At 37.2% G+C, this 21,945-nt stretch overlaps 1 long non-coding RNA gene across 1 annotated transcript in view; it reads left to right on the top strand.

Annotated features, from left to right (window-relative positions):
• The first annotated feature begins 659 nt into the window (after positions 1-659).
• LOC128082504 (uncharacterized) overlaps positions 660-21,945 on the top strand; it is a 55,609-nt gene continuing 34,323 nt past the window's right edge. The window contains exons 1-2 of the long non-coding RNA XR_008207699.1: positions 660-728; positions 6,430-6,474. This is a non-coding gene — a long non-coding RNA (uncharacterized LOC128082504). The remainder of the gene's footprint in view (positions 729-6,429; positions 6,475-21,945) is intronic.

Genomic DNA, 21,945 nt, shown 5'->3' with positions numbered 1-21,945 from the left:
CATAGAAAGAAATTGGCATGCAATTGGTTTGAGCTGTGAATCTGTCTCATTTTAGAATAATCCTTCAAGATGAGTCATTCTTTCTTCAACCCCCAGTGTAACTGAACTCCACAAGTCGGAAAAAAAAGAAAGCCAGCCATAACTTCCAACTCTTTATTTCTCCTCATACTAAGACCCTCACAAACTCCAGAGGAGCACTTTTGAGTGGCCATTTGCTCAGGCTTTTCCCATCTGATATTCCGAAAATGAAATGCCAATTAGCCTTTGCCTGCTACGCTAATTGACCTTTGGCCCTTGTCTTTTCAGTTTAATTACCAAAGCAGTCTAGTTGGCTGTTTCTCAAAGCCTTATGAAGTCTTAAGATAATAGGAGGCTTCAGGCTGAAACACATGTGAAAAGACAGTTTTTCCCCACTCTCCTGTTTTTATCACCTGTACCAGTTCTTTAGCTAATCACTCTGTCATAGAAATTGGTCCTGAATCTACTATATCCTGAGGGTGTGAACTGCTGTGCTGGGGACTAAGAAAGACTACTAACTTGACAACTCTGGCATTTCCTTTACTGTTAGTTCTTAAAATGAACTTTTCACAGTTCATACCTCTCTCTAAGCAACTAAAATGTGTTAATGGTTTTTAATTTCAAATGAATTTTTTTTCATTACAGATTGATTGACATGGATTTCTCTCTCCTTTCCTGTTTTGTCTGCCAGACAGCTAAGCTGGATATGGGTAGGTTTCACAACCCAGATCAATCAATACAGTGATAAAGATTAGGTATCAGCCTTTTTCAAAAGATGGGATTTTCATCTTAATGGCTTAGCCTTCTAGAAAATAATTCTCTTTTGGTTTTGCCAGTTATAAGGGCATAGCCTTGTGCAAGAGAAAAGTCCTTTTAGCCTCATAAAAAAAAAAAACCCGGGTTTTTATGAAGGTATTAAAATTAGAATTTTAATGATTATCATGAGATATTTTCTTCTGAGCCTGTTTTGAATGCCACAAAAAATGCAAAGCAAAATGGGTGACTCTAGTCAGTGGTATTTAGGATTGTTTCCATCAGTAGTATTAGAAAAAACAATTACTTCCTACTATTACGATTTTCTACGAATGAGCAGAGATTTTGTCTTGCACAGCTGATTTAGAGTACTGCTCGTGTGCCTTCTGATTAATGTGTCTTTTTAATCTTGATAGTACGAGATGGACTTTCTTAGCAGCCACTGGTAAAATAATTAAAAGAGTTAGACATGAAATCTGAATTAATAATTTCAGTGACAGCGCGCTCCATAGGAGAACTAAACGATGCTTGACACGCATTACAGCTTTTATTTTATAACATTTGGCACGAGCATCTTGTTTAAGTATAGCACATGGCTGGCATTTTTTTGTTTGTACAAGGACGTAACAACACAGGCATTGTTATATATGTCAAGTCAAGTGATATCAGTTTCCAGGTATCTTTATTTTAGGCTGAGTTATCATCATCATGTGAAGGCCTGATTCTTAAGCATATTGGAACAAAAGATTTTTTTATGATTGCAACTTGAAACCAGCTTTTACAGTTTTTTTATATTAGAACTTCAAGAATATATACTGGAGTGATATATCATTTATTTGCAGACTGCAAATGTCTGGGTGGTGTTTGAGTTAGCTAAGGAAGATCTTGTGGGAGATGATGTTCAAGACATGGTTATGTTCAGTTGCCATGGTTATTTCATGAAAATGTGTGTGTAGTTAGTTAAATCCCCGTATAGTTTAATTTGCACAATAAATAAAAATATATGGGTGCAAACTTGTCACTTGAAACAGAATCCTTATAATCGCAGGTCTTATGAGAATAAATTCAAACTGAGATATATATTATGCATAGGTACACAGAAGCAGTGGCAGCTAAGGTAAAAGTATTCATCGTTTTTACATAAGTAGCAAGGCGGGTCAGAAATGCAAAACAGGTCAGAAATAAATGAGTTTCTATAAACTGAAGTGATGATGTGATAATCTGAATTTTGGAAGTGATTCAGAATTACTAATAATGAAGCTGGCTCTCATCCCCTCTCTGCTTTTTTGTATCATTGAAAGAGGCAGCAGAACGAATAGAAAAGTGTCTATTCTGGTTGTGCAAATGAGCATGCAGAACTAGTTGTTCAACTGAAGGTGTAATTTCTCAAATGATCTCTCAAATCTTTACTGACTGTTTATATTTCTGTTTAAGCATTGAATGACCTTGATGGTAGAATGTGAATAATGCCTGAAAGGGAAATACAAGTTTGTCCAATTATTTCTTGCTGCTAACAGCTTAAAGATAACATTACCTTTATTAGGTTGTCTGCTTAGATGCATAAACATGAAATATATACAGTTATGAGCCCCTGTTTATAATGGTCTGGTCTTTCCTGTGGTGTACAGGATTAAGGTAATCCATTAAATAGGAGAAGAGGGACAGCCTTCATCCTTTTCTGTTCCTTCTCTTTTTGCAAGTCAAGTACAAGGTGTTCCTACACATGGAAGTCAAATCCACCACAGGTTCAAACAGAACTCAGGTTTTGTGGTTTTTTGGATTGTGAGAATTCTGATTTTCAGAACTCTTGTTTTTATTCTGATCTGGAAATATTTAAGCAAGTATGCATTAACATAATGGAGTGATCTAGATAAAATGTGGCAAAAATATCACGTGTCCTAAAGGTGCAACAGGATTTTAATAGGTTACAAATTAAGATAAATGCTATGAAAGGATTTAATATCAAGTGGTTTTTTTCTTTCACCATCAGACATTTTAAGTACAGATATAACATCTCAAATGTCAAGTAACGTAGAACAGATGTTAAAAAACAAAAAGTTTATCACAGATTAGATGTATGAAGATGTGTGATGAACTTTAGATACTAAGTGACTACAGTGCAGAGGGGCAGTAAGGTGTAGGTAGCTCTGAGTGGGAATGCACCGAGTAGTGTTTACTGACTTGAAAGCCAATATCAATTCCAGAGCAAAGGCAGAGGTCCATGTGTGAGTTCTGGTGATAATGTGGATAATGATTCTGTCAAGTCAAATGCTCATGCTGACCGATATAAATGAGTTATCAAGGCTTTGTGAATAATGTCCTGGTGATGAGCCATAAATCAAGGTGCAATCATCAGTCCATCTGTAGAGGCCTAAAATGCTTCAGTAGTAACTCTCAAGTTGGTACACATATTAATATGAAAAATAATGAGCCTGCCAACTTAAAGCAGGGATTTGTTTTGGATAAACACTCTGTTAGAATTTGGGCTGGCCAGTAAAGCCAATTGACAGATTTGTTTGTCATATGAATAATATCTCATTCAGTGCATTAGAACAACTGGCAGTTCCTTATCAAAGACAGCAGGTCAGAGTGATGAATACTGTGTGACTCTGCAAGCATCCTGTGCAATTACCATTTTCTTAATATAAATATTAGCTATTAATTGCATTAATACTGTGCTCAGGTATCTTGGTCATGGACATGGATGATTTTGTGCTTGCTGCAAAAACAAACGGTAAAAAGGTGACCTCTGTATCAAAGCATTTGCAGTCTAAATCAAACTGAGACAGAGGACAGACAGACAAACTGAAAACTACAAGAAAAAATGAGGCATTTTTGGTCTGTGAGATAAGCAGTGGTCTTTGGACACTAGCAAACTAATCACTGTCAGATTTTATGTCAGTGCCGCAGAAGGGAGGAATGTTAAAGCAGCTTTTGAAGGGGGATAATGCATTACTTGAGCAGATGTTTGTGGAAGCTCCTCTCAATTGTGATAGCATGAGTGTTTTTTGGTTTAGCTTTTTAAGGTATCAACTCTTAAAAAGTCACACTGAGCGTAGGGCAGAGACAGGGAATGGTGTCTGTCCAGTTGACTAACGTGAATTAAATTTAATAAAGTAATAAGATTCCAATAAAAGCAAAGGGATCATGAAAGTAAGCAAAGCCTAATGCAGAATTCTGTTTAATGCTACAGTGGAGGAAAAGGCCAGGCAGGGCTTCAGACAAGCAGTGAAGGGTTCTACCTTATGAAACACCAGAGAATCCAAGTATGCAATTTAAATCTATAAAAACCAAGGTTCACTGGTTTTAGCGCTCATGTGATCACTTGTTCCTGTTATTAATTTTCCCAGTGGCACTTATTCCAGTATGGTTCCTTGGGTGTACAAGATGTGTTTCATCTACAGCCAAGCTGTAAAAACCTGAACTTTCTATTTATTCCTTATTTCTTTGTATCACATAGAGAAAAATGAATTTTCACTGAAGTCAATTTTGCCATAAGGCAAAACTAGCTTCATCTTTCCTGCTTCCTCCCATCTTATTTTCCCAAACTGTAATTTTGTCTGTGCAAGATAAGAGGTAGTGATAAAATACTCTGACAGAAATCATGTCCTTGTGTTCTAGTGCTTAGATATAAGCTGTCTCCTTTGACATCCCTTGTAGCCCAGCTAGCCAGACAGAGCATCTGCACAGGTCAGTTTTATTTCCTAACCTGCTCTCCAGGGTTTGATATCCAGAGAAAGTGCCCAAATGTAGCAAAGAATATTCTGAAAACTCTTTCATAGTTCCTGGACTATAGGCATTGCTATGCAGCAGATATTACCCCATGGAGAGTTCTTTTTGCTCACGCCCTTATTGTTCCTACACCCAGAAACAGCCTCATTGACTCGTTATTGTGACAACGAAACCCTGAAAACCTAATTATGAGGAGAACAGTAAGCAAAAGTATTTGTTAAGCTTTCTAAAATTTTTTATTTTCATTCCGAATCATTATGTAAAGACAGTCTTCTAAAAATAAGAGTAATACAGACAGAAAATAAATACTTTTCCAGATACATTTTATTTCACAATTCTTATTGTTGTCCTTCAGTTTATGTTTTTATTAAGGAGAAACATTTCTGTTGTTTGTAAGATTATTGCATCAAGAAAATTATCATCTGGGCACTCTAATTACTTTAGGAGAGCACCAAAAAAGACTGCTTGACATTATTTAGACAATTTGATTACTCTTACTCACGATTTCAGAATGTGATAATCTAAGTGCTGCTTTAACTGGGGTACTCAACCATCTTCCACAGTGGTTTATACAAACAAATGTAATGTCAAGTGGAAATGTTCCAGATGTAGATTTCCTGCAGCTCTGTGTTGCGGCCATTTGTTACTGACATACTCTAAACTTCCTTATGAGCTAATGTATACTATTTACAGTTCTGGGTAAACCATCAAGTTTCTGCCCTATCTCTAAATTTAAGCCAAGACCACTTGACTTTCTGCAACAACAGAACTTTACAAGAAAAATGGTCTAACATCACCCATGTATGCTAAACAACTTGCAGTACTTTTTTTTTTTGTCTTAAAGAGGAAAACACAAATTTAGCTAATACACTCCATGAGAAAAAAGAAAAAAAAAGAAAGATCTTTCCATTAGCCACATAGAAATGGAATGTATGGCTGTATATCAAACTGTTACGATGAAACATGAAACTGGGAGTCTGGGAAAATGCTGTTCTGCAGTTAAAAAATCTGAACAAAATGAAGGAGCGTGGGGAAAACAAAGCAGTTTTCACAATTTATGGCTGAGAAGATCAGATGCATCTTTTTGAAATAGATATCCAAGTATTCATAACTGTGGTGCAGTGAAATATTCACGATTATGAGTATAAAGAACATATGCATAGAATGTGAAAGAACATGTGAAGTTTTATGATTCATCTCTCATTGTGAAAAGATTCCATGTTTGCTGTGAAAAATATTTGTCAGAACACGAGTGCATTTGGTTTCTTGGAGTCAGGTTTCTATACTTCCTTACTTTCCTAATGGAAGGAGGTGCTGGATTTCATCCAAAGACTAAGAGAATCAGTCCGATTTTGTTTATCACTCATGTATATGTATATGTATATGGTCTTAAACTCTTTTTCAACTAGGAAAGTTCTGTGAAACTTTGAAAGGCGCCAACTATAGTCTACCTGTACATCTTCTTTGCATAAAAGCAAGTGGTATATTTCAAATACTGCCTACCATTAAGATAAGATGAATATATATTTACCTATGTATTTTTTAATTCCATCCAGAGGCCAAAAGAAGAAACGTATATTGTTCATTCATCTTCTATCTCCGAAGGGATTTCATACTGACACATGCTTGGGGTTCTAGCTGTGGAGCTATTTGTGTTAAAACTAGCTCTTGTCCAATGCAAATTGTGGTATAATTCCAGAATACCTGCAGTTTCTAGCACATTATTGAAATGGGACATTGCTGAGTACCTATTGAAGCTTTAGACTAATATTATTGAATAAATACCAGAAAAGCTGTATAAGCTCTCAAGTGTAATGCACACTTGACCTCTTTGTCTCCAGAAATGAATTATATTGAGTTCAGATTTCTATGTCCCGTTCTTCCTTACATCTAATTAACTAGTCTGTTTTAACTTCTTATCTGCAGGAGAGCACAACAGATTGGAAGAGGATTTCTGTACAGTCTGTGTTGGTGAGTGGTGATCAGATATTCTCAAGGTCAAACAACCGAATAACAAATCAGCAATACCCATATTTTATTGAGCAGTAGTGAAACCCTACTGTTAGAAAGCTGAGGAACTGATATGACAGTTGCAGAACTTTTAGTTTATTGTACTTTGCACAGAATGCATTAAGACTGTATTTCTAGTCTTGCAATGGAGAAGTGGAAGAGTAAAGAGGCTGTGTTCATTTTTCTTTCTGTTCTTGGCTTTGTGTACTATTTAAGCATCTCTCCTGGTTCTGGTTTTGAAGTGATGGCAGGATACCAGCATGTTTTGTATATTTAGACAATTGAGGAATAAGTGTCTCATTTCTTGAGGCTAAGATTTCTTGGGACAAAAGAAGGAACAGGGAGTATTGTGCAGTACCACTGTTAAACTGCTGCCATCTGGGCTTTTAGCCCTTGACCCTGCTATGCCTTGAGCCCAGTGATCCAGCCTGGTTGTGCATCCACTGTAGTCCACCCATCCAGTCCATGCTGCCCTGCAAAGATACCTTCATGGTGCAGGAGAGTGGAAGGAAAAGTGGCACAAGAGCAGGCACTGATAGAACTGGAGTGGAGGAACAGCTGCTGCGAGTGTGAGTAGTAGTGGAGGGTGGAGGCAGAGCAGTTTGATAGGCAGCCTGACAGGCAGTTCAGCCACAGAGGCTTTTTTGTAGTGGGGTTGGAGGGTGGTGGTTGTAAACACAGATGTAAATCAGAAGAGAGATAGAAGTTAAAGATCAAAGGAAAGAGCAGAGAATGAAGGAACATAGGAAGATAAATAAGGGATGGAAAATCTAAAAATGCTGCAGTGATTAGGTATCAAGGAGTTAGACAGCTTCGATCTGTGATAAATAAACAAGGTTCAAGACGTACTGAAATTGCAAAATCATTAGCTCCAAATTTCTCCTCTGTGATGCAAATATACAGAGACCTGTGTGTGAGAGATTTTGCTACCAAGCTGCCTCTTAGGAGTGAGTATCTGAAACTGGAAGGGATTTATCTAACAGAAGTTCAGATGCTGTGGGGCATATTAGGTGAATTAATATGCACAACATTGCATCTTCTCTTCTAAATTAATAAACTTCACGTTCATTTCTTTTTTGCTAATTGAATGTTTAACTTGTTTGTCTAAGGCCGGTGATAGGTCAGTAAGAGGTTAGGAATAGATATTGCTTGTTTTCTCCAGAGCCCTGAACCATTGCTGGGTTTCATATTTCCTCCAGCCTGTCTCAGTGCAGTACTGTTTTGAAACAGATGAAAGAGTTTCTTTCATTATTAAAACAAAAGGGCAATTAACAGAGTTAGGAAACTGATAATTATATACTAGCTTTTTCCCCAAGGGCAAAAGGAAAAAAATCAATGTGTTGCAGGTTTTTTTCCTCTCTTCAGTATAATTAGTGACTTAATGGCAAGAAAATTAGTACACATATTTTCTTTTCAGGGCTTTACCATGGATGAACTTTATAGCTAGAGGATACTTGTTCTTTACATCACTCTGTGGCTGGCTAGGGCATACAAACAATGAGAAATGGGGAAATAGTGCAGTTTAAAAAAAGATAGTTCTAGAATATTCTAGAGCTATTTTGTTTGTGGGTCGGTTTGGTTATTGTTATTTTAATTTCTTCTTTGGAATTTCTTCTTCAATTTCTTCATTGGAAATTGGTGAAAATTATGCAGAGTACTGGTGCATTTTAGAACTACCTCTGAATTTTTAAAGGGAATTTGGTAGTGAGGTTAGAAGTTCTTGTCATTTTAGACATCTAAAGGAACCTTGCTTTCTTATGCAGTGTCAGTAACCAGTGCAGGGAGAGAGAGAGTGTTGGCAACATAAGAAGTTGGTTTGCAGAATATCAGTTTGATTTACATCATTCTCTCTTTATTGACTTTGTAAATTACATGTAAGTTTAGATTCTTGTCTCTGATTAGGAGGAGAAATGGATCACCTTGCTTAATGGCAAATCTGTTCATCGTACTTAGCAGGGTAGAGTAGCTGCCTAGAGGAATTTTAGAAGAAAATAGATATGTAATGGAGTTCTTTCTAAGGACACGAGTGGAAGTCTCTCTTAAATGTGTTTCATATGAGGGCTTAACTGCATGGTACTGAGGAAACTGTCTCACGTATAGTGAGCAAAGACCCTGCTTAAAATTGTTTTCTTACTCCTACTAAGGCAAGGAGAGAAGTTGTCACACTTTCCTTTAAGGACCTGACAGCAGCCCTCTCACTCAGTCATGGCACTACAGTTTGAAGAGCAAGATTTCCAGCACCTTGTCAGTAACTTTGCTCTCCTACCTCTTAGACAGAGTTTTAAGTGTTATTAGCCCAGTGTCTGTGATGCAGAGTAGACCTGTTGGTGAACAACTCCTCCTACGCGTTGGATTAATCCCATTAACAAGTTGCACAAGGAAGTTAAGAGGAAATATTTGTTCTACACTTCTGTGATACCTGACAAATGCACTACTGTGACCTGGATGGAAAGCTCTCTTTTGAACCACCAGTGTTCATTGTTTCTGTTTGTATCTTGAGAATGGAGATAAGACACTATAAGCTAGCTTTGAATGAATAATCTTTTCATATCCTGTTTTCTTCTCCATTATCTGTCAGTACTGTGTCTTGGATTCCCTGCCAATTCATGAAATTATCCTACAGTATTGTGTGCCCCAGACTATCATTCCTTTGCCCTCCGTATTACCTTCCAGCCATCTCACCAGTTCTGGTTTGTTTTTAATGACTTTTTACTCTGTCATTAGAAACACATCCCTTCTTCTTTAACTTGCAAATGAAGGCAACTTTTTACATCCTCTCTGTAAATTAGACATAATTTCATTAGTCCTTGAAGAAAAGACAGCGTCCCTGTCAGAGCCTGTGCCTACATCATGGGTAGTGGGCCTGAGTGTTCTATCTGGGTAGAGCAGCCAACATTATTACAAGAGGAGGCATCACGAGCTACGTGTGTGCTTAAGAACAGGGAGGTGAAGGTGTGTATAGGACTGGAAAGGGTACCTGTGTACAGTACTTGAAGAAGAGAAGTGCCAAAGTTTAAAGCTGCCTGAAAGAATGGAGGAAAGTGGTGGATGATGTGCACTTAGTTCAAGGTGATGGCATCTCAGAATGCACAGACAAGTGAGCAGTGGTTAAACGTTATATGCAGTGTTACCGTGGTCTCAGCTTGTGTTACCGTGGTCTCAGCTTGTAAAAACTGCAGCTGGTTTATCCATACATTGTTAGTGAATACATGGGTACGTGCATTTCAACAAAAGTCATCAAGAAAAGAACAGCAACCAGGGAAAGAACAAAGTGTAGAATCTGGACTGGGCTCTTTGTCCCAGACCTCTTGAATTTCCTGCTAAGCTGAGCATCATCAGCAAACATTTCCAGTGCTTTGAGCCATGAGCCACAGAAAGATGTTTCTGATGTTCCACAGCAAAATGTTCTAATCAGCTTTTTAAGGTCAAAGATCCAGCTGTAAAATTTATTTATGCCAAATTCTTTCTATTATTTCCTTTGTGCTTTTCCACTACGGTTACTGTTTTTATAAGTTCAATGCACTGCAACACAGAGGGCAATAATTTGAGAAAAGATTCCATTTAAAGGGTAGTCTAGAAAACTGTGAGGGCCAAAGATGTTTTTAAAAGTTTGACTTACAGAATCTGTATCGTTCTTATGGGGCAGCATACCCCAAAACATTCAGTGACGTTTAAGTTATCTAATATGTGAGGAGTCATTCCTCTGACTCGAAAGCAAATGTAAAATACAATGACAAGTGGACATTTTGTACACTTCAGTAAGAGTACAGTGAGGGCATTCCATATGGGCAGAGAGACAGCACCAGGTAGTCCATGAGTTAAACAGTGAACCTTTGATGTTACTTGGTATAACAGAATGGATTTATGACTTCAATTAATTCATCTCATGAAGGGCAATGGTAATTGAGACCTCTTTGTGTGTTTTATAGTGTGAATGCTAATGTAATTAAATGCTTAAAATTAAGAATAGATAAAAACTTGATCTGACAGTAGTAACTCTGCAAAGACAAATTACAGAGCACATAGCCAGTGTATGAATCTGTGATTAATTTATACAGCCGTTTATAATGCACTAAGTAGCTGCATGCCAATTATTATGGAAACAAATTGTGTTTATATTAGCATGTCTGAGGTGATCATTGATCCCAAATAGCATTATTTGAAGACTAATAGAGAGAATAATGAAGGAGTAACATTCTGCCCTGCAGCTGTCCAATGCATTTCAAAATGGAAAGTGAAACTGGCACATTCGGGGTTTTATTGATTTAACTGAGAAACAAACAAAAAAGCCATCTCACTTTTCGTCAGTAAGATTTTTTCTTGTCACAAACAAATAGCTTCTTTCATCACTGACAACAAAAAATAAGAAAGTCTTTTGGAGGGGCTTGGACCAGAAAGTAAATAGGCAAATCTTTCTTCTTCTGAAATGAAATCATCAGCTGGGCTCTCCTTCAGAAAATGGAAATTCAGTGGAAATTACACAAAAAAATGAAGTCTTTTGAGGAATGATGGATTATTGAATGTATACATGCAACTCTTTTCCTTTGTTGCTTATGATATTATTAGCTGTTTTTTGCTGCCAGGATCTGGTCCTAGTGATTGCTACACTGAGTTTCTAGTTATCTCTGATTCTGTGATAGTGTTTAAATAAAGCAGTTGTTTTAAAAGATCTTGCATTAGGTCCTGAATGACAGAAAGAGTGCAAAAGCTGCTGATTTTGATGGAGTTATTAAAGTGTAGGAAAATGAGATTTTGTTATCCTCTTTTTGTTTTTTTTTAAATTTAAATTTAAGAAAAGATTTTAGTATTGGAAGCCTTAAGCTCACAGCAAGAAAAGCAGTTGCATTATTCCTGATAAAATGAGCTACAGAATTCAGCAGTGATCCTGTTGAATGCTGCTGTGTCACCCCTATGATACCTGTGGAATATGTCTAATACTAGGAGTATATTCACTTGCCTGAAAGAAGTGATGAAGCATCTGCGGTTCTTCCACTGGAGGGAAAAGAAGCAGTTGGAATATACTGAGGAAAAAATTAAGCAAATATTGCCCTTTAAAATTGCTATTTCCCTCCCTATGACTCCAGTGATCCTAATAGATAAATGAAATGAGCACATTTGCACTTGAGTTTTGAGGAGAGGCCTCAAAACTTCATCAAAATTTAATTTAACAGCTTGCTAATGTCATCCATATCTTAATGCTGAGGCCTTTTGTAAGGTAGCTTTAATTAGAGAAAACATGAAACCAAGCTATGATACAGTGTATGATCCTGAACCACTGCTGAGAACAAGTTTTATCTCAAGAGGTATGTGGTATTAGATCAGTCAGAGAACTGGAAAATACTTGTCTAGGGGCCTGGCAAGATATGGGTTAGAAAACACTGACCTGTTTGGAGATGGACTTTATGCAGCTTTCCAGTTATGGATGTGCAGGCATATGTTCACAATAACTTGCAGTTACGAGTTACTAAGAAGCCATATTATTGTGATCAGGTGATTAAACCATAAATATTTTCCTTGGCTTACACTAAGTAACATCTGTGAGATGAGATGTCATCTTTCAAAGCCAATGATCAATGGTATTCTCTCAGTGGTGTAAGATCCAGTTGGTGAAGCACTTCGAAGGGAGCTGTGATTTTCTTTTTTTCTGATATTTCCTTGCCACTCTTCTTGCTGCCTCAGTGGAGGACTGCGCTTGAAGTACTCACAGCTTCTCCAACCTCAACAATAAGCAAGCAAGCAAGAGAGACATTCTTTTACAGACTTCACTTTATTAATCTTGAATTGGCTGATTCACGTCAAGATTATTCTGATGCTTTGAGAAGATGGCGTGGGAATTAAAACATAGGGAGTTTTGATTTTCAGAGACCCAGTTTTGTATTGTTGAAGCCCTTAGTTTGGGAGCACAAATCTCTTTTTGGATTGCTTTTGTTTATAAATTTTTTCTTTAATTGTGAACTGCCAAGGCTGTGCTGACACTTCATGGTTTTATCTGCTTTAGCACAGCTGAAGAGATGTGATAAATGCAACCTGTTATAGAACACAATAAAACAGAAAGCTATAGAGGGAAAAGACTGAAATGATAGGCTATAATCAAAGGTGAAGGGAAATGCAGCACCACACAAATACCTCTGAGAAATTTGTTGAACAAACTCAAGCCCTTGTATAATTAGATGACAAGGTTTATTTTAAACTATGAGGTGTGAGTATGACAGCACTATAATTTGTCTTAAATAATTTCTTCACACCCAACAAGACACGGTCTTCAAAGTTCAGTCCTGCTATGAGTTTCTTAAAAACAAAACCAAACATTTTTACACCTAGATCAGGTATGAAAACTGAAATTAAGCTTTCTTAAAGGCAGTTTTGAAATTTCCTTTTTAGATTAAAGAGATTACTTGATTTAGTGAGGTAATAACTCATGCTTTCCTATCTGATTTCCTCTAGCATAGTCTTGTTGACAACTCCTACTTTATTTTTCATTGTGAATTGATGCATGCACACGGTTAGCTTAAATATTTTGGAAAAGCATATCTGGTTCTCCCTTTAATCCCTCTTGTAACTAATTCCTGTCCGAAGTACAGTATGGGGTGAAAAAACTTTCCTTTAGAGGAGGCAGTTTAAGAGAACACATTTAAATGTAATATTGCAAGTAAATTCTAGTTTTCTCTGCTTTGAAAGAGGAAGGAGATATGTCAAGAATGGCAGGAGATCTGGAGATCCTAAATTCTGCCAAGCCGTGTTGTTGTTCCTGTGAAGATTACATATCAAAATCCTTGTTGCCTTATCTATTCATTTGCCACTCTTGTTTTAAATTAGTTTTCCAGCAGTAATTCACAAATGGCAGTGTCTCAGTAGGCTTTGGCGCTTGCTGATACATAACTGCAAATGGTGGCAAGGCACAGTTGGGTCGTGCTCTTTCCCTGCTTATGGGCTATGTGGCAGAGGACCAGGAGTGAGATGTCTGTGTCGTACTGCATATTGTTGCATTGTTTCTTTACAGCAAAGGACTCTGCAAACAGTTTAGGGAAGATACCCAGGCAGATTGAGTCTTGTTTCCATGGCTCTAAATCGCTTTCTACAAATATTTGTGCCAGTTTATTGAATGCTCTTGGCAAGGTGAGTCAGTGTGACCACAGCAAATGTCTATAAATATCAGAGTGAATATTTATGGTAACTTTTTGCTGTATTCATGCAGCCTAATTATAACATATGCCTACATTATTCATGACATTTTGAGCTCTTCTGGTTTATTTCCTATTGTTTCTAGATTCTAGTACATTTTAAGCAAAAATACTTGCTGGCAGCACAAAGCTTCTCTGTTTTCAGTGATCCATCTGCCATGTGGAATAGTTTGTTCAGATGTAGAGTCAGAGACCCCTTATTTATGTGCCAGCTTTTTCCCTGCATAAGCTGTATGACGCTTTCTCTTTCTCCATATACTCTGTGTGCTTTCATTCTTGCCACAGGGTCTTTAAAGAATTCTGCATCTGTCGCTGATATGTCATGAGGAATTTGAAACTTCATTGAAAGGGAAGATAATCAGCTTTATGTTATTTGTTTATGATTTGGTTGTGTTTTATTCTAACTATGCTTAGCTGTTCTGAACCAGTGGCAATCCCAAAGGAAATGAGCTGATTCTTAATGGTGACATAGCTGGGTAGCCTTCCTGACAAAATACAGCATCACTGCTCAGCATTGTAGCTCTCTGGAGGTGGCGTTCGTTCTCTTAGAGCTAGAGCTGTTATATATTCATAAAGCTTTGAATTCATTAACTGTGAATTTGTTGTCAAGTCCCTTTCTAAGAAATGTTAGAATTCAGGCATATGTCTGGTGTTATATCCCCCTTCTTAAAAAAAAAAAAACACACAAAAAAAAAACAACAGAGAAAATCTTTTATCTGTGAAGTTGATAGTCAGTGAACTTCAGTACATTTAAAGTCCATCCAGATATCTGGTACTTCTTGTGGCTTTGATTGTAATTATTATGGTTGGGTCAGGAATTTTCACTCAGCAAGTTTTTCCCTCAGAAAATGATTAGAAGAATGTCATTTTTTTTTTTCTCTTGAAACCTAGTGTATGTGACACATTTGCTAGTACTATGAGACTGCTTTTCTGTCTCTCTTGGTAGTGGAGAGAAGATACAACTTTTATTGGCAGGTTTCACAGATGTTCATAGAATTTCTGACTTTGGTCCCATGTTTTGGATGGAAATGTGTGCTGACGGATCTTCCTGTCTTCTCTCTCAGAACAGGAGGAAATTATAGTAATGGCTGCCACAGGCTCTTAGTCCTAAGGATGGTAGCTTAGAAGCCTGGGAGCCTGATCCTAGATTTACATAAGGAATCTTACATGCTGAAGAATATTGTCTTCATATTGAGTTAACTACTCTATGACAGTGACCCAGCACTGGCTGGGTGGAAGCCTTCACTCAAGCTAGGAATGTCAGATTTTCTTATTCTCGGAAGCCAGTCACAGAGCCTTGGATTTGCACCAGTTTGCTCTTGTACCATTGAGGGGGAAGTCTTTGGCTCTGGGGATAGCTCTATCAGCTTGCTAGTACGTAGCAAGGACAGCCAAAGAGTTCCTCATGTTCACAGCCTACAGATGTGACATTTCTAAATTGGAAAAAGGGTAGGAAGTTTTCTTGGATTTCTGATATTTTTATAGTTTGTTGTTAGAAATTCTTTATTGGGGATCTAAGCAAAAGTTTATACATGATACACAATCTGGGCATTTCGAAACACTGGCATTTTCTTCTTGAAAGAAATCATTTTCTTCTCTACAGATAATAACCAGCACTTCTTGGCTGCACGTTGGAAACTCCTGTATCACCACTGCTACAGATATCCTGTAGCTTATATCATGACATTTTCTTCTAACAGAACCTTTGTCTGTGGGGCAATAGCAGTTAAATGGCTAAGGAAGATTTCCTTAGGAAATCCTACTCCTCAAGAGGCTGTTGAGATGTTAATCTTCAACCTGCTTCCTTATTTTGGACTGTAGACAGACACTGTAAAGGAAAACCAGAATACCTTACTTCAAAAGACGTTTTCAACACCAGTGGTTGCTTATTGATTCAGATGCTCATAAATCATTTAGAGATCCTCCTGCTGAACATGTCTTTCAGACAGGATCCCTGATGTTACTAAACTCAGCTATATAAGCCCTCCCAGGCAATCCACCCCAACAACAGCTTGTTTGATCAAGTATCTGCTTTAGATTTTTTTAGCACGAGACCTTTATATGTTTTCAACAGAGTTTAGGTCGAGAATCCTTGATTTGTATTTTGAAGTAAGCAGATGTTGTATGCTGCTCTATTTTATTGCATACTACTAAACAAAGTCAAACACTGTTAAAAAGAATGAGGTAATTTGTTGAAAAAACAACCAATGCAAAACTCTCAAAACTTTGGAAATGCACAATATGCAGCATTAAGTCACCTGTGCTTCTAAATTATGAAATACAAGCCTATATGATGGGTAATCAGAATCAGGGAAAGGCTGCTGCTTATTCCTTAGTTCTGCTGCTTCTGAATGCTTAAATCTGCAGCGTTAGCAGTTCAGTTGCTCTGAAGCATGTTATCTGAAGTCCCCACCAAACTCTTAAGTTGTCTAAATTTTGATAAATTTCCCAGCCTCTTCACACATATGCTTGAAGTAAAAATTTGACTCATGGTTGTAAAGCAGAGTCCTAGAATTTCTCAATAAAATGGCAGAACTTACCAGGTTAAGCACAATGTATTCTCCATTATACTGTTCTCTGAAAAAGCTGATTTTTTTTTAATTTTTTTTTTGCTGAAACTTAACTTACCCTCAAAAATAATAATAATAAAAAAATGTCAGCCTGAGGCAGACATTAGGCTGGAATGGAAGGTGTCAGTCTGAGCAACTAAAGTGCAGCAACCTATGAAGCAGAATCTTAGGAAAGAAAGTATCTAGGCAATCTTGGCTGAACGTCACTTCAACCAGTACTGCTTTCCCATATATAGGTGTTACAGTAGAAATAACAACCTACTAAAACAAAGAAATTGTCAGCTACTGTAATGTCCCATATAGCTAAGGAACTCTGATGAACGTGCCATTACTGCAATGTGGGCATAGAGTCCCTGAATTCAGGAAGTTATCAGTATATTTCACGTTGCACATGTGGAATGAAGGACTCCATTGCACCACATTTTAGAGCAGAGTGTGTGACAGACACCGTGCTGTGTATTTGGGATGAACTGGGCATATCTGAATAAGGAGGTAGCAAAAAGATAGAGAACTAGTAAGTACAGTGAGTTATGATGCTGAAAGCATCATGGTTCTGTGTATGGAGGTATGGAGTTATTACTGGAAACCTAAGAACAATGCTGAATAATTCTTGAATCAGAGGAGTTTCTGCAGACTAGTAGAAGCACCACAGGAACAGATTATTTTCTGTAGGTTTGTGTAGATGAAAGGCATTGCAGCGTTGCTGAGGTATTGTTTCTGCATCTGCCATTTTACAAATAATTTTTTCCATTTTAAATGCAAATAAGAAACAAGTCTTTCAATTGCAAATATTACAATTAAGAATTGTAATATACAAATAAATAAATAAATTGTAAAATACAATTAAAGAGAAAGTAAAAGCTTTTACAGTGAGGCCTTGTCTCACTGTTTCGTGTACTGTATCTCAGCTCCCCAAGTCTCTGAGCCCAAAGTTAGCATTTTCTTTATGCTGTGCATCTCACTTATTCATAGCCTATATCACTTTCTGCTCTCTGAGGAAACATGACAGGCCAGAAGATTTTCAGAAGCATGTAAAAAATGAATATAATTGTGGGGAGTTGAAACAAATAAGGCTTGTTCTTCTCACAGGTTTCACGGAGACACTTAACCCTGCTGTGTAATTACCTCTCTGCCTTAGTACTACACCCTGCAGCAAAATAAACCTTAGATACTTAATAATCTAAAGATACTTCCTCCATGAGAAATGATAAATTTTTTATAGCTGAATACTTTTTAGCAACAAAGTCTCATTTTTAGCAGTGTTGTTAGTGTTAGATCTCTCTGAAATAGTAGCAGAGAGGGCTTTTCTTTAAATAGTCAGCTGCCCAGGGAGGTCCTGGAATCTCCTTATCAGGAGATGTTCAAGACCTGTCTGGATGCCTACCTGTGCGACCTGCTGTAGGGAACCTGCTTTGGCAGGGGGGTTGGACTCAGTGATCTCTGGAGGTCTCTTCCAACTCCTGTAATTCAGTGATTCTGTGATTACCAGGTTTTGGAACATCCTTTATCACAACTTACCACCTTTGCCAGCGCAGTAGCTGCTCCTGCTTTACTGTAGGTATTCTCCCGAGTGAAAGCACTGTTAAGTTGTATCTGTGCAAGGTGTTAAGTAGTGTTTTATATCATGGTGGCTCACTTGTTTGGAAAACATAAGTACAACAGAAAATCAGAAAATGTCTTTGTCAATATCCATCTTGACAGATGCCGTGTTTAGTTGGTTAATCTATGTGAAGGGAGTGCTGAGATGCTGCCAAATAGAATAGCAATGTGAAGGAGCATGCAAATTCCAAATTCTCAGACTGCAAACCAACGTGCTTATCAGTTCTAATTACTACTTAACTACTCCTCATGTGCCTTTTTAAATTCCATATTATCATATGAAGCTTGTAAGTCCAAATTAAAGAGAAGATGGAAATCGAGAAGGATAGAATGCAAAAACAACACATGACAAAAACCTAAGAAAAATGCTTGTAATGTGTGCTAAGGGATTGTTCATGAATCTTAGAATTTCAGAAGATTCCCTGGTCAACTTGTATTTGTGACAGTGCAATTTTATTCCACTTTTCTCCTTTTTGCTTTTGTCTTCTTTTTATTTCTCACAGCTTAGAACATCCTAAGTGAAAGGACCTCAAAGACAGAAAGTGCCATTATAAATAGGACTGTGTGCCCTCCTCCAACCCCGTAATAGTCTTATCCTGGTGCTTTAATAATCAGTCTTGTTTCTTTATATCTATGCTTTGTAGAGAACTTCAGACTCCTGAGATATTTCTTTGTGGGCATCACTGAACCAGAAAATATGCTCTAAAAATCCAGAAATTTTCTGTTTCTTGTGATAAGTGCCCAGAGCTGAAGTCAGTCCCCGACCTGCTGTAAGGTCAGGGAAGGTTCAGTGTCTCAGGCTCTTTGTTTTGTCTGTCTTGCTTCCCCCTTGAAGAAGGTATTAGGATGGTTTTAGTTTTTAGGTATCCTGAAGCTCTGTCTTTTGAGAATTTTTACACTGTGCGTAGAAGATTTATTTATTTTTAATTCTTTTGTTTGTGAGCCTGTGATTGGTGGGGAGGTTTAGTGGTTTGACGACGAGGTGATGGAACCACATTTTGAGGCTGTAAAAACAAACCAGTCTAAAGCTCATTTCTGAGTTTTATCTTTACAGAATATTTTTTCTTCAACAATTCATTTTGGTATTGTGTTCAGTTGCAGTGCATTTACGAGCCTCTATTTGCAGCGTGCTATTTTAACGTGATGTGCCAGAATGGGTAAATCTGAGGATGCATAGGATAATGACAATGTCATTTTCAAGGCAGTCTAAATGATATGGAAGATAGCTTGAACAGATATTAGTTTCCCACTGTGCTCAGTTGTTACACAGTAGCTAATTAAAAGGCAGTTGACAAGCACATAAGACAAGCGATGCTTGTTGGAGTCCTTAGCAAGCTGAAAAATAATCTAATAACCCTAGAATTAATTTAGACTCAAATGTTTTCATTGCAAATAGTTAATAGGCTGATGGCTGAACTGGTGTACTCAGACACTTTTCTGCATGAAGTAGTACATGACCAGTTTAACTTTTCTCCTATGTAATAAAATCATACAAATCTGAATTATACACACGTTCCCAAGTTCCTAGACTTCATTAAATACTAGGGGATTAAAAACTTGTATAAATTAATCAATGTGCTATAATCCTAAAAATTATAAAATGAGCCCTTGAGGAAGTAATGTAATACTAGCTTTTTAATTAGTGTGACACCAGAGATTCATTGTTCTATAATGTAAGTCTTATGTTTATGAATTGTATTATCATCTTAAAAGAGAAAAAATATACAGTATTTTTACTGCTTCTGTGTAGTTGGTGGGTGCTATGGGTTTTGATCCAGTAAACACAGCTTCAGCTTCTTGTCTCATGGGTGATCCTATGCCAGCATGTACTAGGATTCTTGTTTCATCAAGATCTCCATAAGTATTCCTTGTGGTAGCCAAAAACCCTGCTGATATCAATGAAGTGCTAATAGTGCTTAGAATATCGTACGAACAATCCTTTTTTTGTTAATACAGAGGAAGCCTGCAGTAGGTACAGTCACTTTGAGAAGTGTTTGCTGTCATTGGGCAAATATTTCATGCTTTGAAGACACAAACATTCTTAAAACAGGAATATATTTGAAAGTCTTCATTCATATTCTCAGCTCATCTTCATCCTACAGCTGTTATCATGGTCATTGTAAGAGGAATAGAAGTGCTCCTTACTATTACACAGGACTGGTTGTGGTAATGTTAAATGACTGTCATTCACCAGCGCTTTTAATTGTGTCATGCTGGATGTGTAAGGAAACAAAGTGACAAAATTTGGTGGAGTTAACCTTCATATATTAGCACCCATTGGAGGAAAAAGTAGTTCAGTTAGCTTTCCTGTTGTTCATGTGCAAATGCTGAGCCACATAGATTTTTCAAAGGTCATTAAAAAACAGTGTGCAGTCAATTGAAAAAATGTCTTACATGTCTTACACACTATCTGTGATTTTAAAAACTGCTATGTGATAAATAATTTGGAGGGATGTTTGAACAGAATTCTAAGTTTGTCCATTCCTGTTCAGTGTAAGTTTTGCATGTCTTTTGATAATCTAAAGCTGGAGTCATCTCGACTTGCCAGGTACCTCATGCGAATCCATTCAGACAGGTTTCTGTGCCTAGAAGACTGAGTTGAATCTTAGAGCTGGCAAGGCTTTATGAGCAAGTTTTGAAGCTACTTAAGTCTGAGAACTCTTCCTCAACATGTATACTTCACACTGGGGTTTGTAATTGTTTAGACAGTAGTGTTATCTAAATCATATGCTTTAATGTAGCATGGACTCCAGTCCGTAAATTTACCTTAATCTGGTTTAAATAACTTAATTTTCAAGCAATGCCTGTGGGCACTGTGTGTGGTAGGATCAGGACAGTGCTGGAAACTTGCACAATCTGTATTTAGCAGTGCGATTTAACAGTGGACAAGGGAACACTGCCTGAGATTGCCCCTTATTTCAAAGGATAAAATAATACAAAACAAAATAACAAAGAAGAGGAATTGCTAGCTCTCTCTCTGGCAAGTTTCCCCATCATTGTCTCATGAAAATGAGCAATGAAGATCAGAGATTTGTGCGTTTTTTTCATATAATTCCTGTGGAGCTACTGGAAAAGAGACAAATCTCCCATGCAGAACATCATGGCAACAAAAAGACTGTGAATCTTTTTTTCCAGTCTGTATTTTTCAGAAATCTAAAGAAAGAAGTTTGATGAAATTTAAATGGTCCAACAGTATCTGAGTCATTTATACGTATTATTTATTGTACCAATCCTCAGCTGATATAAATAAGCCCACTTACAGTGAGGCTAATTGTGGGTTTGCTCAATTACATCCTCCATCTGGGCAGTGGAGCCATGCTTTAATAAAAAAAAAACAACCTAAAACAATAAACAACATTTCTCTTTTTCTCCCTTCCTTTCTCTCTTCCTGTTAGAGTATTTAAATAATTCTGTGTCTGGAAACCATCCCCAGGATATCCAAGATTTGTGATGTAATATCTTCTTCTGTTACTATTGAAGCGTACTGTAAATAATCATTTTGCACATAGTTATCAAAAACATTTCCTGAGAGTTAATTTCTGATTCCATCGAGTTTCTAGAATTAAAATGTGTTCTAAAAGGTAAATATTGCAATATTCTTTAAATTTCAATAGGATTTTTTGGCTTTGCTGTATTATTCTCACAGAGGCCAATTTTCACATTGGAACTCTTACATTCATATGGTTTAGAGGATAAATCAACAGTAAGTTTTGTGTAGTTGAACTACAGGAGTAGATCTTGAATATGTAGTTTCCTTCTTATTATGAATTGATTACTAGAGGAGCACTTGAAGGAAACCCAAATTATGATTTTTTGGTTTTCTGTGCTTGCACATAGTCTCAATATGCTGTTTCTTACATGAACATCAAACATTACTTCTAGGCTACTAACTTGTATGCCATGTTTCAGGTCAATGCATTTTGAAGCAGATGGGGCAATAATTCATGAAAAATAGTGTTTAGAAAAGAAAAGGTAAGTCAGTTTTATGGATACTGTAATGTCTGCTGCAGGCTAGAAACTGACTTGTCTGTGACTGGATTTGTGAAAGGGTCAGAACTGCTCCATGGCTAAATAATTTATTT

This window comes from Tympanuchus pallidicinctus, unplaced genomic scaffold, assembly GCF_026119805.1.
Source record: "Tympanuchus pallidicinctus isolate F22 unplaced genomic scaffold, pur_lepc_1.0 scaffold22, whole genome shotgun sequence".
NCBI lineage: Eukaryota > Metazoa > Chordata > Aves > Galliformes > Phasianidae > Tympanuchus > Tympanuchus pallidicinctus.
The sequence above is the reverse complement of the archived record's forward strand: the minus strand, read 5'-3'. Positions and strand labels throughout refer to the sequence as shown.